Source organism: Pan paniscus, chromosome 4 (assembly GCF_029289425.2).
Source record: "Pan paniscus chromosome 4, NHGRI_mPanPan1-v2.0_pri, whole genome shotgun sequence".
NCBI lineage: Eukaryota > Metazoa > Chordata > Mammalia > Primates > Hominidae > Pan > Pan paniscus.
The window spans coordinates 85994260-86012325 of NC_073253.2; positions in this window are offsets into that span (position 1 = coordinate 85994260).

Genomic DNA, 18066 nt, shown 5'->3' on the forward strand with positions numbered 1-18066 from the left:
GTGCAGAACGTGCAGGTTTGTTACATAGGTATACACGTGCCATGATGGTTTGCTGCACCCATCAACCCATCATCTACATTAGGTATTTCTCCTAATGCTATCCTTCCCCTAGGTCCCCCGACCCCCAACAGGTCCCGGTGTGTGATGTTCCCCTCCCTGTGTCCATGTGTTCTTATTGTTCAACTCCCAACTGTGAGTGAGAACATACAGTGTTTGGTTTTCTGTTCTTGTGTTAGTTTGCTGACAATGATGGCTTCCAGCTTCATCCATGTCCCTGCAAGGGACATGAACTCATCCTTTTTAATGACTGCATGGTATTACATGGTGTATATGTGCCACATTTTCTTTATCCAGTCTATCATTGATGGACATTTGGGTTGGTTCCAAGTCTTTGCTATTGTGAACAGTGCTGCAGTAAACATATGTGTGCATGTGTCTTTATAGTAGAATGATTTATAATCCTTTGGGTATATATCCAGTAATGGGATTGCTGGGTCAAATGGTATTTCTGGTTCTAGATCCTTGAGGAATCGCCACACTGTCTTCCACAATGGTTGAACTAATTTACACTCCCATCAACAGTGTAGAAGCATTCCTATTTCTCCACCTATTCTCCAGCATCTGTTGTTTCCTGACTTCTTACTGATGGCCATTCTAACCAGCATGAGATGGTATCTCACTGTGGTTTTGATTTGCATTTCTCTAATGACCAGTGATGATGAGCATTTTTTCATGTTTGTTAGCAGCATAAATATCTTCTTTTGAGAAGTGTCTATTCATATCTTTTGTCCACTTTTTAATGGGGTTGTTTATTTTTTCTGGTAATTTGTTTAAGTTCTTTGTGGATTCTGGATATTAGCCCTTTGTCAGATGGATAGATTGCAAAAATTTTCTCCCATTCTGTAGTTTGCCTGTTCACTCTGATAGTCTTCTTTTGCTGTGTAGAAGCTCTTTAGTTTAATTAGATCCCATTTGTCAGTTTTGGCTTTTGTTGCCATTGCTTTTGGTGTTTTAGTCATGAAGTCTTTGCCCATGCTTTTGTCTTGAATGGTATTGCCTAGGTTTTCTTCTAGGGTTTTTATGGTTTTAGGTCTTACGTTTAAGTCTTTAATCCATCTTTCGTTAATTTTTGTATAAGGTGTAAAGAAGGGGTCCAGTTTCAGTTTTCTGCATATACTTTAGAATCAGTCTTCTATGTGCATAAGACATGTTTTTATACGTTTTCACTTTTAGAGCACCTGAGTGGAATTACAGTCAAATGTTAGGTTTATTTGTGTTTGAATTCTAATTTAATGCAAAAAAATAAAAACTAAATGATTACATATCCCCCTTTTGATATGTAATCAAAGAAAACAGCCCCCCCATACACCAGTCAGCATGCATTTCCCCAATCTAAGCCCATAAAAACCCCAGGCTCAGTCTGGCAGTGGGCAATTTAAAGTAATTTAAAGTTCTATTTTTATTGAAACATCATCAAATTCCCTTCTCAATATCTTTTAGTCTTTGTATAAGTATTTTTACTAATAATTTTTATTAACATCTCTGTTCTTTAATTATGCATAAATCATATACAGTGCTTATTAAAATGTTATAATTTTATTATATATTAGAGATAAGTTTACTAAAATATTGTTCTTTAATTTACCAAAAAGAATTGATATTAATAATCTATGAAAGTCACCATTCAGTAGTCAAATATTTTATCTATATTAAAAATAATGTGAGATAACTCAAGAAAAAACAAAAAGCCTTTCAAAACATTATTTCACAGTTAAATATTATATAATAGTCCTTTACGTAAATATTTTTATTATCAAAGGAAAGATAATTTTATATTCCACATTCTTATCATATCATACATATCTCTTATGTTTCTAAAGTATAGTTATTGTTACCATTTGACATGACTATAGGTTGTTACATCTGGTTGAGATATAATAGAATTAGCTGCATGTATTTAAATATAGAGCCTTCTTTAAAATTTTTGCTAGTGTATAGTATTTTATATATTTTTTGTATATGGAATTAATTTGCTAAAATGCATCTACAGAAATGTATATAAAATTTATATTTCTTGTCATGTTCGTTACCAAAGTAATATAGATACGTTTAAAGACTGATCTCATCAGTCTATAAATGTATGTTTCTAGTGTATTTAAAATAATTGCCTCAATATATTTTCTTATATTTTTCTAAATAATTCTCTTCTCATTTTTATGATCTCAAGTTTCTTAAAGTTATACCAATGGTATTTTTTTCTATTTTTAAATTAAAAACAAATGTGTAATTTCTTGAATAGTCCATCTGTATCTTTGAGAATGCTGATGCATATTAACTTTGTATTGTAGCACAACAGATGATCAGTTATTTGTAGTGTGCATGATGCTATATTATATGATTTATGTCATAAAAATGTTGCATTACTTGCTTGAAATTGAATACACTTATGTTATAATAAAAATTTTGTTTTAAAAAAGTAATTAAAAATTGGAATGATTATTTATTTTGGGGATATAGATATGAAGAAAAATATTTTCAAACCATTAAACAATTTTTAATATTTAGTAGACACCATTTAATATAATAGCAAAATTGAGTTTTTTAATGATGTCCTCGGTTCATTGTATTAAAAGAGTTTCTCATTGGAAAAAATATGGGAAGCGTTATATGAATGTAAATTTGAGCATATAAAATTGATAGATCCATTATAAGATTAATATCCAAATAATAAAAATATTCAAACATTCAAATAATACAAATATCCCATCCAAACTTACCAAACATTAAAAATAATACAAATATTAAATATATATTTAAAAAGAAAATATTCGAAATTCATTATTGAGGCAGAAAAGTAGTACAGGTGTGGCAGACAATTTTCTTTATTCTTGTTACTTATAGAATAACATTTCATTTTCTGTTTTGTCTTTAAAAATATTTCCTTTGCTCCTTCATAAAAGATATGTATTTATTTTCCAAGTTATATTTTAAGTTTTTAGCAATATCTTTTCATTATATAAATGGCAAGAAATTTATTCTATCTTATTCTAAACTGATCCTTAATTTCATAAAATCTAGAATTTTAGGTACAGATTAGTAATACAATTTTTGTGGTCTGTATACATGTATTTCAGTATTTTTATATCATAATTACAGGATATTGATATGTGTGTACATATAAATACATTATATTTAGGCTTCTATTTTAAATAGGGCTTTTTGTTTGTTCATTTTAGTCACTGTCAATTCATTTAAAATGTAAGGCCTTCTGCAGTCAGTGTTTTAGATGGTTAAATATATGAAATATTTTATAGGCTCTTCCACCTCTGAGAATTTAGTTTTTGGTTTTTGTTTAAAGGACCGTTTCGTAGCATCATGTCATTCTTTTGCCTTTGGTTAACTGCAGTATTCCTCTAAGTGTTCTTTTAAACTAATTTTTCATCTTAAGAATATTGTATTTCAGTACATATAGGTTAAATTTTCTCCTATTGTATGATATTTACAAATATAGGTTGACCTAACTTTAATTAGCAAGTTCCTTATTGACGTGCATTTAAATTTTTTCCATTTAATTATAGTAATTGTTAGAAACAATTCAATTTCATTTGGCACATCCTTTGATGTGGTCCTAAAGGAGTAATTTATTCATTTTATTTTGAGATTACTGCCAAATTGCCTTTCAATTTGGCCATAACATTATACTCTATCAGAAGTAAATGACTGCTTGTTTTCTAATTCTTCGAATGAATACTGTAATCAGAATGTTAAAATGTTGCCCATCTAATTGTTGGCAACGTGATTTGTTTTTATAAATTGTTATTTATATAATATTACTGATGAGAACATCATTTCTCACATTAATTAGTCATTTGGGTTTTTTTTTCTTGTAGTTGGCCTTTGGCTTTTATTCTTATTTTGATCTAGATAAACACATCAACATTATTCTTCATAAATTTTTCACTTTTGTCTGTTTGGAAAGCTTTCTTAACCTTAGGCTACAAATATATTATTGTTCCTTTCTACTTGAAGTGTGTTTGGTCTTAGTTAGTTTTTATTTACAAGATATTTGGAATTTGTCTTTAGCATTTATTTCATTTTGGGAGATATATACATTTTCACAAAAGTTTTTATTTATAAGGTATTTGGAATTTGTCTCTAGCATTTATTTCCTTTTGGGTGATATACACATTTTCACATAGAATAACTTATGTCATAAGGTTTTAAGGTTACTGTATAAACAACTATATATTGTATTCTTATTTTAAAGTTATTCTTTATATAATCTTCTAGATCATCAGTCTTTTCTAATTTTTCTATTTTTAAAAATAATTTTCATGCTTTAATTTGATTCATTCCTTAAGGCAAATTTCTTGAAGTGGATAATGCTGGGTCAAATATTGACATTCCATGGAAGGTGGGTTTCTTCAATATTATTTGACTAGGCTCATAAGGAAAAGGTAGGACTACTATTTATAAATTAAAGAAGATTTTTAATCTGCTGTGATTGGTACAGCATTCAGGCCCAACGTAAAGTGATATAATTTTAAATCATGCCCTCCACTGGTGAGGGAAGAGGTGACAGGCACAGTGTAAAACTCATAAGTATTGTGTGAATCTCGACAGAGGTCAGGGTTCTGACAGACAAAGAATTAAATCCCACTCTGTCACATGACAGTTGTTTGACCTTGGGGAAATTCATTGTTTCCCTTGACCATCGACTTCCTCATTGCCATATGGAATGTTGAGTACAGAGAAAGTACATTCTTTTCCGTACTCTATGGACAAATGAGATCCTATTTATGTTTCTCATATAAGGATGGGATGGTAGCTGTGTGATTAGGCAGCATTGCTTACAATAACCATCATCCCAAATAATTCAACAACATCTGGACAAGAAAGCTATGAATGGACTGAAATAATTATTGGTGATAGCTATAGGAGGCAGGCAAATTCCTAGGCAGACAGTGACAGGTCCCTGCTGAAGCTTAAAGTTCAAGCTAAGGACCATCTGAAGCCTGAACACCAAACTACCAGTTCTGGATGAAGTCCACAGATGCAAGTGAGAACTTCCATTCCCATTCAGTGTGCTCAGCCCCTGATTGATCCTGGGCTGAGGTCCCAGCCCAAGCCTCCACTCCAGCCCCTGCTTGGTCCTGGGCCAAGGTCTTCCGTTCAGCCACTGATTGGTTCTTTACACTATTGCACCTCTTTCTGAATGGTGCTTTTTTTCAAGCCCACCCATACACCAGTCAGCATGCATTTCCCCAATCTAAGCCCATAAAAACCCCAGGCTCAGTCTGGCAGCTGACAACTTGCTGGCAACCCACTTTTGGGTCCCCTCTCGCTGCTGATAGCTTTCTTTTTGTTGCTCAATAAAATTCTACTCTGCCTTACTCACTCTCCAATGTCTGCCTACCTTATTCCTCTTGGTTGTGAGGCAAGAATTTGGAATTTGCTGAACTGTGAGAGTGAAAGAGCTGTAACAATCCCTCCTGTTCACTGAACTATGGCAGTGAAGAAGCCACAATATTGGGAAGCCATAGCTTTGAGGCTGTCCTGAGAGCAGTGGAGCTTTGAGGCTGTCCTGAGAGCAGTGGAGCTTTGGGGCTGTCCTGGGAGCACTGGACCTTGTAACCTTGCATGGACTTCGTTGGAATACTAGAAGCTTTCCCTATGGGACCATTGTAAGGGATATTGATTCCTATTTGAGACCTGGGGCTTCTGAGCCAGTGATGCCCCTCTCTTTGTGATCTCCTTTCCTTGCATCTAGATTGTCCCATGTACATACCAAAAAGAAAAATAAAAAACCTGGACTGCTGTGTCTCCTATGACAACTCTTGCTGCTGAAAGATGTCTCAAGTTATCCACTGCTACATTTCCTTTCCTGTTTTGTGTCCTTCCAAGTGAAGCCAGCACCAAGTACAGCCTACTTATGTCCCGTAAGTCTAACTGATACATTGAGCCCAAGAAAACTCAGAGAGGGGACATGGTAGAATGATAATAATCATGGTACTTAAAAAAATGAAACCACTATATCAGAAAAATAGCAGCACTCCCATATTCACTGCTGCATTAGTCACGATAACCAAAAGAAGGAAACAACCTAAATCTCCACAGACAGATTAATAGATAAAAGAAATGTAATATACATACATACATATATATGTGTATATATGTATGTGTGTGTGTATATATATATATATATACACACAAATAAATATTATTCAGCCTTAATAAAGAATGAAATCTCACAACAACATGGATGAACCTGGAGGACATTATCCCAAGTGAAATCAGCCAGGCATAGAAAGACAAATATTGCATGATATTACTTATATGAGGAACCTTATTTTCAAAGTTTGTATTAAAAAGTTTACATAAAAAACTTGAACTCACAGTAACAGAGAGTAGATTGATCATTGCCAGGAGCTGGAGAGTGAGAGTAAGGGGGTAATGTTGATCAAAAGACACAAAGTTTTAGTTATAAGTTGATTAAGTTCTAAAGGTAAATAGATAGCATGGCAACCATAATTAATAGTACTGTAGTGAACACTTGAAATTTGCTAAGAGAGTAGATATTGTGTTCTTACCAAACATAGAGACAACTATGTGATAGATAACTATGTGAGGTGTTGGGTATGATAATTAGCTTGATTGTGGTAATCATTTTACAATGTATACATATACAAAATCACCACGTTGCACCTTCTATATACACAATTTTTATTTGTTAATTATACTTCAGTAATGCTGGGAAATTAATATATAATAAATGAAATTGACCACGTTGCAAAACTGTGAAGAATAAATGAAATAATATAAATAGAACTGCCGGCACAGGTCAGAACTTTTCTCTGTGTCCCAGAAAGAATACTTGTCATTGAATTTTTCTCTTATGACATGCACGGGTGCCAGCCTTGCCTGGAGTGGCTGGGGAGCTCGTGGTGAGATGTGCCAAGGTCTTTGCTTGGGGTGAGGGTGCAGCACTGGCCCCATATCATAGATAGGCAGGAACACAAATCTGTTTCCAGATCACACCCCTGTCTCAGTGTTCATCACTTTGTTCAGACACACACAGTTGTCTATCTCAAGGCCGCAGTGAGGCTGAGAGCCACAGAAAATTCCTGTACAGCACTTCTTAGAAGGAGGTTTTAGAGGCAGAAACTTTTCACTCAGCCCAGTACATATCACTTTCTGAGTCATCTGTTCTTTGTTGTGGGAATGCTGCTGCTTCCTGTAGTAAGAGGGAAGGGCTCCACTTTTCAGCCTGAGCAGATAGGTATTGGTTGTGGTGGTGGTGGCTGGTTGGGTCAGCCCAACCTCTGGCTCCCAAGTAGTAGTGGACTGGGCTAGATGATTCCCCAATTTCCAGGCCACTAGGTAGCCTGCTGGATGGTGTGTCCAAGTCGAGAAATGGCAGGACTAGGTCATGTCAGCCCAGATTTTATGTGCTGGCCATAATAGGGAAGGTTGAGTTTGTATCCTGGTCACTGACAGAACTCTCAGGTAGGGGCAGACAGAACACTCAGGCAACGGGAGCCCAAGGGCAGATCACAGGGCTGCAGGGCCTGGGCCACAGCTGAAATGGTCAGGAAGAAAAGAGCAGTTATGCTGTGGGCCTTCTAATGGGGAGGACAGGCCCCTCCAATGGGGCTATGTGGACTGGCAGCTGTGGGACGCATGGTATGCTCACACCTCTCTCTCACAGAAGCAATGTGAGGTTTTGCTGTTAGGGGAACATGAAGGCTCTCTGTCCGCTCCCTGGCCCATGGGCTGCAGGGGCAGGGAGACGGCAGTGAAAGAGGATTTGGAAGGCCTATTGGTAGCTTCTGTGAGTTGGTGGCCTCTAACAATTGAGCTGTGGCTGGAGTGTTTAGGCAGGGACAGGGGAAGTGTGCCAGAGGCCTGTTAGCAAAGCAGGCAAGCCCCACTTGGCAAGGAGCCATAGAGGCAAGGGGTCACACAGTGCACAGTCGGCTTGCTTCTTTACACTGTGTTTGCAGGTTCTGTCTTAGGGGTATGCAACATTGTCCTACCTCCTCATTTTCTCTCTGGCCTGTGTGTGGCAGGGGTTGAGGCAGCAGTGGTGGCGACTAGAAAGGGCCTAAAAGCAACTTCTGTGAGTTGGGCTCTCTGAGGAACACTGAGCCACTGCTGCAGTGTTCAGGAGGGGTTAGGGCAGCTGCGCTATGCCAGGGCTTGTCACTGGAGCAGGCAAACCATGCCTGGTGGGGAGCCATCGAAAGGATTGTGGACAGTGGGACAGTGTGCATTCTGTTCACTCCTCTGCACTGGACTATGGTGTCTGCCTTAGGGGCACCTGAAATTTCCCCACTTCTCAGTTTCTTCCCTGGACCAAGAGTGCTGGAGCAAATGTGGTGGTGGTGGCTGCAGAGGGCCTATCAACGCTTTTGGGAGTTGGCAGCCTCTGGGAGTTGAGCTGTGGTTGCAGTATTTAGGCAGGGGCAGGGCAGGTGCACCAGGGGCTGGTCTCCAATATGGGAAAGTCCCATCTGGTGGAATGCGGCAGAGGCGGGGGTTCACATGTTGCATTGTCTGCTCACTCTGTTGTACTGCAGCTAGAGTTTCTGTCCTCCAGAAGTGTGAAAATGTCCAGCCTTGCTTCTTGGCTGGGCAGCAGCAGCTGGCACCAGGCTGTTTGGGGATCAAAAGCCTGTTGGATTCCACATGGGCTTAAGCAGTGCCTCTGCTTAGACTCCTGGCAGCTCTCTGTGGTAGTCTGTAGGCTCAGGGAAGTCAAGGGGCTCTCCTATGACTAGCATTGTAAAGGTTCATGTCAGAGGTGTGGAATTTTCAGGGTCTATTACATGCTCACCCCATACCCGTGTTAAAAAACCTCTCCTGGCTCACATCGGTCTCAGCTTGGCAGCCTGCCCAGCTTTGCTCTTCTTTGTTCTGTGCTTCCTGTTTCTCTAGTGAATTTTAGGATCCACTCTGAGAGGATCTTTTTGAGGTGTTAGTGTTTACTCACGGTGTTAACTCCTCTCCATGAGAAGGGCACTCACTAGCTGCTTCTACTTAGCTATCCTGAACTGGAACCTGTGCCAAACTTTTATGTGGCCACAGTACAAAGTTCTATTTCAAATTACAGAGAGATCTGGATAACACTTTTGTTATTTATTTATTTATTTATTGTTTTTTAGAGACAAGATCTTGCGGCTGGGGGCGGTGATCACGCTTCTAATCCCAGCACTTTGGGAGGCCGAGGCAGGTGGATCAACTGAGGTGGGGAGTTTAAGACCAGCCTGACCAACATGGAGAAACCCCATCTCTACTAAAAATACAAAATTAGCCGGGCATGGTGGCACGTGCCTGTAATCCCAGCTACTCGGGAGGCTGAGGAAGGAGAATCACTTGAACCCGGGAGGCGAAGGTTGCGGTGAGCCTAGATCACGCCATTGCACTCCAGCCTGGGCAACAAGAGCGAAACTCCATCAAAAACAACAACCACCACAAAAAAAGATTTTGCACTGTCATCCAAGAGGAGTGTGGTGTCATAATCACAGCTCATCTTAACCTCAAACTCCCGGACTCAAGTGATTCTCCCAACTCAGCCTCCCAAATAGCTGGAATTACAGGCATGCACCACCATGACTGGCTATTTTTTTAATACTTTATAAAGACAAAATTTTGCTATGTTGCCCAGATTGGCCCAAACTCCTGGTCTCAAGTAATATTCCCACCTGAACCACTTAAAGTGCTAGGATTACAGACATGAGCCATTGTGTAGAACCCAGAGAACATTTTTTTGTAAACAGTATTGTTTTTGAAATATCAGAGGTTTGGTCTAGGTCCTGATGCTCATTATATAGAAAGCCAATGACTGAAATGGCAAGTATTGCCAGTGAAGAAGGCTTTAATCTGGTGCTGCATTTTAGGGGCTTAATCTCAAATTCATTTCCCTGACCTATGAAATCTAGGTGTTTACATAGCAGGAAAGAAATGTAACAATGTCAAAGAAAACAGGAACTAAGGAGGGGCTAGGAAGCAATCATGATGAATGAGGAGGCTGGCATTTCTTTGACTGGATGCACTGATCTGTTGAGTTTCAGTTCTTTGATACTTTTTGAGAGGCCTAGAGGTCCTTTCCTGAGAAAGAAACTCAGACAAAACAAATGTTTCAACCTTTAATACCAGAAGGGTCAAATTCTATGTTTATCCAAAAAAAAAAAAAAAAAAAAAACTATCTACGACAATATTGAGTCAGTTTCACTATGGCCAACTTTCAAGCTGTTGTTTCATTTTAAAATATCAGGTTGAGTTTTTTGTACTTTTGCTGAGGTACCACCATTCCATTTATTACCAAGAAAGTGCTCGAAGTATTGCTCACTTTAGCGAGTTAACTACTGCACAGTCATTAATCAAGTATTAGCACAGACATGATTGGTTCCAACTTTGGCTCATAGATGGGTATCATAAATGTATGAATGAATAAATGGAAGTATGGGCGAGTGATTGGTTGGAAAGAGAGCTATTCATTATAATGGATGCTCCATCAATGATGATGGAGAGATTGGTGTGAAAGATAAACAGATGATAATAGATCCAACTGGCCTATGTAAAAGCATTGCCTGTTTATGTATTAACATTAAACATTTGATTGCCTAGCAGATTGCTTGCTTCCTTCCATGGATTAGTGCATTTTCTTCTTGTAGTTAGGCCACCCTAGAAGGCAGATTTAAATTACAAAATTATGAGAGGAGAGACTATCTTTGTTCACACCTTTATAGACAATTGCTTGGTGTAATCATGCTAATGGTAAAGCATATCTGTTTGTTGAGTTTGGATTTTTCTATTTTTTTTTTTTGAGACGGAGTCTTGCTCTGTTGCCCAGGCTGGAGTGCAGTGGCACGATCTCGGCTCACTGCAAGCTCCGCCTCACGGGTTCATGCCATTCTCCCGCCTCAGCCTCCCGAGTAGCTGGGACTACAGACTCCCGCCACCATGCCCGGCTAATTTTTTGTATTTTTAGTAGAGACGGGGTTTCACCCTGTTAGCCAGGATGGTCTCCATCTCCTGACCTGGTGATCCTCCGGCCTCAGCCTCCCAAAGTACTGGGATTACAGGCGTGAGCCACCGCGCTTGGCCGGTTTTTCCATTTTGACTCCTAGAGAGCAACCTAAACTCTATTAGACCTAAGTTGATAATAGGTGATGTTCCTTGTCATTTTTTTGTAACAATAGTACTTTTTTGATGAGAATGCTATTTATCAAGCATATTAAGAGCTAACTACAAAAGCTAGAAATTATATTGTTCTGATCAGGTTTCCATTGTAAGAAAAAGATGGCAATATCATTTTCACCAGCTTTTTTACAGTGCTACAATAATGTCACCACGAAGATACTGAGGACCAATTAAGACATTGTTTTAATTTTAACCTGGCTGTATATGATGTTTTGTGTTTGTCTCTCATCTTTTTGTTCCACATCTGTTACACTTAAGTTACCTATTGTATCTTTAAAAACAAGACCATTCAGCTCAGTTAAATAGTTTGTAAGTTTTCTGTTTAACTTTCTAATGCATAAAAATTTTAAAAACTCAATTTTTTTGTTCATCAGTACTAAGGTTATATATTTTTTTCACTATTTTTTAATTTTACTTTAAGTAAAATAAGAACTTTACTTGCATTCTGGAATACATGTGCAGAATGTGCAGATTAGTTACATAGGTATACATGTGCCATGGTGGGTTTGCTGCAGCCATCAACCTGTCATGCATTAGGTATTGTCCTAATGCTCTCCCTTCCTTTGTGCCCCACATCTCGACAGGCCCCGGTGTGTAATGTTCTACTCCCTGTGTCCATGACGCCTCCCTGTGTCCATGTGTTCTCATTGTTCAACTCCCACTTATGAGTGAGAACATGCGGTGTCTGGTTTTCTGTTCCTGTGTTAGTTTGCTGATAATGCTGGCTTCCAGCTTCATCCATGTCCCTGCAAAGGACATGAACTCATTCTTTTTTATGGCTGTATAATATTCTGTGGTATATATGTGCCACATTTTCTTTATCCAGTCTATCATTGATGGGCATTTGGGTTGGTTCCAAGTCTTTGCTATTGTAAATAGTGCTGCAATAAACACATGTGTGCTTGTGTCTTTATAGCAGAATGATTTATAATCCTTTGGGTATATACCCAGTAATGGGATTGCTGGGTCAAATGGTATTTCTGATTCTAGGTGCTGAGGAATCGCCACATTGTCTTCCACAATGGTTGAACTAATTTACACTTCCACCAACAGTGTAAAAGTGTTCCTGTTTCTCCACAGTGTCTCCAGCATCTGTTTCCTCACTTTTTAAATAATCTCCATTCTAACTGGTGTGAGATAGTATCTCATTGTCTTTCACTATTTTTAATGTCTCTTGAAGACACTTAGTTTTGCAGTCTTCATATATCGTGATATCATTTCCCTAATGACAAAGTTATCCAAAGTATTTAATGTTCAATATAAACCAAATTTCATAAAAAACTGTTAATTCACACATTTTTCTATTTTTAAATTTAATTGTATGCTGTTTTTCCTTTAAATCTATTTTGTATTCATTTAAAATTCCTGGGCTATGCTATATTCAATAATGTTTTTTAAAACTATTCTATAAAATGGCAGTATAGCAAAGTCATAAAGAAATAGCAGTAGCCACATTTTTAATGTTAACTCCATTCTGTTATTGTTCTAAATCCTCTTTACATATATCTATAACTTACAAAATCAGATGAGATTCTAACCAATTTATAGATAAGAAAACCCAGATTAAGTGTGGACTAAGTGTAAGTACCTGCTCTCAAATTACAAGAGCTTGATCTATTTGACACATATGGCAGGGCTCTAACCCTTTATTGGTGCCAGTTCTGTTAATGGGATCTTAGTCATCTCAACAAATATTTAGTTCTCTTTAAAATGTTCATTGCTAGAAGAATGTATAGCACAGTAACCTGCAATTATTTATTCAGAAACAACAAAATCCTGAGAGCTCATTTTACCTCCGCATGAAATAAACCAATATTACATTGTTAAAATGTTTCTCTATTCAAAAGAAATTCAGTAGTCTTTTAACTTTCAACTTCTTTTTTTTTAATTTTACAAATTGCATCTTTTTTCACAAATTGCATCTTTTTTTCTATGTTAGGACAAAGAGAAAGGGAAAAATTAATTTTGTTGACACAAATAAAATCATATATTAACTTTTTATAATTTTTAGTTTACTCAGAGCAAAAGATAATGAGGTATATTGAGAACATAAGCTATCAAAGAGACATAAAATTGATAATTGGCCTTCTGTGTATGCATATCAACTATTCCAAATAGACTATTTAAAACTATTTACCACTTTCTGAGTAATTTGTAGATAAATAATTCTATTCTGGTAATTTATAAAATAAGTTCAAATAATAAAGAAATAAAGCATACATAGAGAAATATTATGTACTTCACAGTAGTGGAAATAGAGTAAATCAACATGGGTAGCTTTAGAACTGTGCAAGTGGACAACAATATAGTTTACCATACTTGTAGAAATAAATAGCACATTAAAACTCTTTGTGATACTTTTGATGTACTTCTGATGTGTTCCACTTTCTACTTTGTAAGTGGACCAGTGAGAGTTATGGAAGCTTTAGCAAAGAGAAAAGCCAACAGATATGGAAAATGGAGGAAAGTATACACTGTAAAAAAAAAAAAAAAAAGAAAGAAGGAAAGAATAAAGGGAGGAAAAAAGGATGGGAAGAAGGAAAGAAGTAAAAAAGGAAGAAAAACACAAAAAGAAAAAAAGAAATGGAGAAGAATGTAAGCATACAAATCATGTCAGTGATCATATATATAAGTGCTGTCACTACCCACTCCTGATCTAATGGATGCTAGTTTTCCTTCCCATTGAGCCTAAATATGTCATTGGAATCATCAGGTATCACTCCAGATAGCTCTCTTACTTACTCAATATGAGGTAAATCCTACTTGTCACTCTGAGTTATTAGGTTTCTATTTTATCAAGAATTTAATGTCTTGTTGAAAAGACAATTAAGCAAACAATCCCATCAACAATAACAATAAAAATAGTAACATTTAATCATATTAAATTTAGGAATGAATTTAACCAAATAGTTAAAAAACTTATATACAGAAAATTATACAATGTTAATGAAGGAAATTACAAAATACACAGATGAATGGATTAGATTAGTGTTCATGAATTAGAATAACTGATTTTTTTAAAGACACAATTTCCAATTCCAAAGCAAGTTAGTGTTGTTAAAAGTCCATACTACACAAAATGATCTAAAGATTTAACACAATCCCTATCAAAAACCCAATGGCATTTTTTTATAGAAATTGAAAAAATTATTTTAAAATTCATATGGAATCATACAAAACCCTGAATATCCAAATCAATCTTGAACAAGAATAATAATACTGGAGGCATCACACTTTGTGATTTTAAGACATATTACAAAGCTACTGTAATCATAACATATGGGATTGACATTAAAACAGACACATAGAACAATGGAACAGAATAGAGAGCCCAGAAATATATCTGCACATCTATAGTCATCTGATCTTTAACAAGCATACAAAGAATATGCGAAAGAAAAATGATAGTATCTTCAATGAGTTGGGCAATAGGAAAATGGTATTTGGAGAACTGAATATTCAAATGAAGAAGAATGAATTTGGTTGGATTTTTATCTCACACCATCTACAAAAATCAACCCTAACTGGATTAAAGACTTAAATGTAAGACCTGAAACTGTAAAACTACTAGAATAAAACATAAAAAATGTTTTTTTGAAATTTGTCTGTACAATATTTTGGATTTGACACCAAAGGCATAGGAAACAAAAACAAAGATAGACAAATGGGATTGCTTCAAACTAAAAAAGCTTCTTCATAGCAAAAGAAGTAATTAACAAAGTAACAAGGCAAACTATTGAATGGGAGAAAATATTTGTAAAACATACACAATCATGCATTGGTTAATGATGAAAACACATTCTATGAAATGTATTGCTGGGTGATTTCATCATTATGAGACATCACAGATTGTACTTAAACAGAACTAAATGGTACAACCTACTACACACTTTGGCTGTATGGTATAACCTATTGCTCATATGCTACAAACCTATACAGCATTTTACTCTACTAAACACTGCAGGCAATTGTAACTCACTGGTAAGTATGTGTGTATCTAAACATACCTAAACAGAAAAGGTATAGTAAATATACAATATTATAATCTTGTGGTACTTCCATCAGATGTGTAGTTAATCATTTACTGAAACATCTTTATGTGGTGCATTACTGTATAGATAATGGGTTGATTATAAACACACATAAAGAACTCATATGACTTACAAGCAAAAAGCCTTAATTGAAATTAAACTCAATGAAAAAATTGACAAAGGGCTTGAGTATACATTCCTCAAAAGAAGACATATAAATGGTCAACAGGTATATGAAAAGTTGCTTAGTCTCACTCATCATCAGGGAAATGCAAACCAAAACCATAATGAAATATCACTTCACGCCTGTTAGAATAGCTATTATCAAAAAGAGAAAAGAAAACAAGTTTTGGAGGGGATGTAGAGAAAAGGGAAGTGGAGTTTGCACACTCTTGGTGGGAATGTAAATTGGTATAACCATTGTGAAAAACATCATGGAAGTTCCACAAAAAATTAAAAATAGAACTATGTTAAGATCCAGCAATCCCACTTCTCATTGTATATTGAAGAGTAATAAACTAAAGAGCTCCAAGAGATATCTGTACTCTTATATTTACTGCAGCATTATTCACAATAACCAAGATATGGAAACAATATAAATGTTCACCAACAAATTAATGAATTTAAAAAAGGATATGCACACACAATGGAGTATCATTCAGCTTTAATAAAAGAGAAGTTTTGCCATTTGCAACAACATGGATTATCTTGGGTGACATTATGTTAAGTAAGATAAACTAGACATAAAAGACAAATACTGTGTGGTTTCACTTATATATAGATTCTAATGTAGTTGAACTCATAGAAACAGAATAAAAATAGTGGCTACCAGGGGATGAGTGGATGAAAATATGGGGAGATGTTTATCAATGGGTGCAAAGTTTCAGTTATGTAAGATAAATTCTGAAGATCTAATGTACAGCAATGTGACTATAGTTAACAACATGGTATTGTACACTTAAAACTTGCCAAGAGGGTAGATCTTTACTTTACACACACACACAGTCACACTCACATTCACTTATGCATGTGTACACACAAAAGAACAAAAAAAAGTAAGTATATGTGGTGTTGGATATGTTAATTAGTTTGACTATAGTGAATATTTCATAATGTACATGTATTTCAAATCATCAAGTTTTACACCTTAATTATATACAATTTTAAGTTGCCAACTACACCTCATATTGAAAAACAATTTATTGCCTTGTTAAGTGTATTATTCCATTTTCACACTGCTGATAAATACATACCTGAGACTGGGCAATTTACAATAGAAGGAGATTTAATGGAATTACAGTTCCACATGGTTGGGGAAGCTTCAAAATCATGGTGGAAGGTGAAAGGCACGTCTCACAGGGTGGCAGACAAGAGAGGAGAGTTTGTGTATGGAAACTCCCCTTTTTAAAACCATTAGATCTCATGAGACTTATTCACTGTCACAAAAAAAGCATGGGAAAGACCTGCCTCCATGATTAAATGACCTCCCACTGGGTCTCTCCCACAATACCTGGGAATTCAAAATGAGATTCGGGTGGGGAAATAGCCAAACCTTATCATTAAGTGACTCTCTTTGTATGTTAAAGAGTAACCTTATTGTACAAATGTTGTCATTTTGTTGTTTTGTATGTTATTTTTTAATTGAGATCATTGATAACACAGGATTTACCCTCTTAACAAATTTTAAGTGTATAGTACAGTATTAGCTATAAGCACAGTGTTATACACTAGTGCTTATAGTCTAGTATGTATAGTCTAGTATAGTCTAGTAGTATAGATCTCTAGTATGTATAATACTAATATTGCATAACTGAAACTTCATACCAGGAAGCTAACTGTAGTAGAAATGATTTTGGAAAGGGTATCTCTATATAGTTCACAAGGATATTAAAAGAAAGAGAAGATTGCCATGAGATTAAAAACAAGGGCTTATGCAATTATATCTGCATTAAAAAAAAAGCAACAAACAATGTAAAAAAAGCAAACAGCATTTGAGGACTTTCTTTTGAAATGTTGTTTTTTGTCTCTTTTAAATGATAAAACGGCATGAGCCTGTTTCTAATCTCATGATAATCTTCATTATTTTTCTTCTAATATCTCTGTGAATATAGACAGATATATTTTCTAAAATCATTTTCACTATATCTGCCTTCTACCTGAAGAGGATTTGAGAGTTATTAAGAGTTTACCAGACAGTCTGACACAGTCAACAATGTCACACTTAGGTACCTCTCCTTTCCTATTGATGCCTCTTCGTGAAATGGTAACCTTATAAAATTACTTTCCTGGAGGTCCGAGGAAGTCCCTGGACATCATTTTTTTCTCTTCTCATTTTATTTTTTAATTTATTGTTTGAGACAGGGTCTCATCTGTCACCCAGGCTGGAGTGCAGTGGCAGAATCACGGCTCACTGCAACCTCTGCCTCCTGGGTTCAAGCAATCCTCCCACCTCAGCCTCCAGGGTAGCTGGGACCACAGGCAGACACCACTACACCTGGCTATCAACATTATTTTCTTAAAAAAATTAATTTATTCATTCAGTTATATCACTAATACATTCAAATAATTTCTGGACAACTCTTTCTCTAAACCATGGGGGCCACGAATGTTTCGTAATGCAGATTGTTTTTGGATTTTAACACATTAATAAGTGGCATATACATCTCAAGTTCATTAAAACCAGAGCAGCGTTCTATAATAAAATGTTCTCATATTGCAGATGATTACGAATAGTCATACTATGTGAGCTAAATAATTGCCATAAGAAGACTCATGCAGATGCAGGGCTGCTTTTAACTGCCAAGTTAGTTGTACAAAACTTTCAATGGCA